Here is a 1,977-nt window from a genome sequence, read left to right as displayed (position 1 = left end):
TTGTCCTGGTGACTAGTCACCAAGACAGAATCCAAAATGTTAGAATTGTCATGAGGTAAAAACTTCCAATGAGGGCAAAGAGTCATGTCACAACTAGAAATTATCCTCAGCTTGGGGAGCTTCCATATCCTTTTTGCACCGCCAAAGCTGTGTCCACAGCAGAAAACAGACAAGGATTTTAACCGCTCCTGACTCCATAAAAAACAAAAGAAAAATCCAAACGTAAGGCAAATCTGTACTCTGTAGAAAGTTGATCGGTCTGCTATTACCTGGAAAACAGGTACTGTAAGGGACCAGACAGTACCCTTAGCTAAAGGGTTCTTCTGCAAAGTGTTGCAGGCCCCTCAGAACCCAAATTTTAGGGGTATATAGATCGATATAAGATACTGCCACTGCCACTTCCACTGAAAAAATCATGGTGCCAGTGTAACAGCAAGAGGTTTCAAAAAGATTATATTTGCATAGAAACATCCATGGGGTTCTGAGTCCTCTGCAGAGAGATGCATAAGATAAAAAGTACAGTCTGCAACATTATTGTGTGTAGTATCCCGTAAGTAGCTTTGTTTTCCATCTTCAGTACAGGTTACCTACCCAGTGCTGCATTAATTATAAATGTGGCCAGTAAAAAAAAAGGAGTCTTAACTGTGTAAACTGCATGCATATGCAAAAAAAAACCTTTTACTGTTTGCAGTATAATAGGTAAAAATGCTACAACTCCACTTATCTGTCTCACACAGTTTATTTATACATAAGTAATAAACAAATTTCAACAATATGTACAGTGATTGAAAGTTTAGGAGACCCCCATGTTCAATGCATAATTTACACCACATTATCAGATGGGAGGGTGGACACAGAATGGCTGGCCCATTTTACCTGTTTGTCAAAGACAGTCAACCGGATTACCAGTGGAAGCTAACATTAAAATTCTCTTATATATATATATATCTCCTTATTAAAGGTAGAACTCCAAAGACTTTTTTTTTTTTTAATAGCAGGGCTAGTGTGGGAAAGAGTTTAAAGCTCTGTCAGGATTGCATTTCTTTCTGTGTCCCCATCAGAGAGCATTTCCTTTAATTTATCTCCCACACAACATGACAAAAGTGGAAGCATGTCTTCTCAATATGAGGAGAAATTCCGACAGTTGTCTCCATTGGATTATAACTTTTCTACGTCTGTGTCGGAGACAACTGTAAAACTCTGTCAATGGAACAGAGTACTGATGAAAGGCAAAAATCATCAAGACAAATACTCATATTAGACCTCTCCAGTGGAGACACAAATGGCAATAAATACCTGATAGAAGTTCTAACTCTTTACCACTCTAACCAAAAATAGAAAAAAAAAATAGGTTTGGCTGAAGTTGAACTTTAGCCCATTTGAAAGATGTGGACATAATACCATTAATGACTGCCTAAGCAAAGTATTTTGTGAGGTTCTTTGATAGGGTAAGCAAGGCCAAAGTATAAATGAACATTCCAAATAAGCCTTGTACCTGCCAAGATTGTAATCTTCAGATTTAAACAGCATTTAACCATCCCCTGAGGATTTCTGCTTGCAGCACAGTTCTCTCTCATCACATGCCAATATCAAGAAATTAAACTATTGCTTGTCCAATGTAAGGACAAACAAACAAAAAAAAAAATCCCCCCAAAAACCTTCCTGCTGTGGCTCATGAACACTTTAAAGGATGCCTGAAAAAAAATATATAACAATTTTTGGCTTCTTTCACTATATATACACAGTAAGTAAAAAACAAAAACGAATGTACTTGTAGCATGGCCACAGCAGATGAAGTTGGTGAATGCAACAATATTTAGTGGGTGAAAAATTTTGCCAAACAATGGATTAAATACAAAAGTTAACATATTGACACAAACATAGGTAAAGACTGAACTACACAAAAAACATCAAACCTCAAATAAAAACAAGACATTTTAATAAAAAAAAAAAAAAAAACAAAAAAAAAAAAAAGTA

This window comes from Nanorana parkeri, unplaced genomic scaffold (assembly GCF_000935625.1).
Source record: "Nanorana parkeri isolate BGI_ZX_2015 unplaced genomic scaffold, ASM93562v1 scaffold711, whole genome shotgun sequence".
Classification (NCBI taxonomy): domain Eukaryota; kingdom Metazoa; phylum Chordata; class Amphibia; order Anura; family Dicroglossidae; genus Nanorana; species Nanorana parkeri.
Note: the sequence above shows the minus strand (reverse complement) of the source record.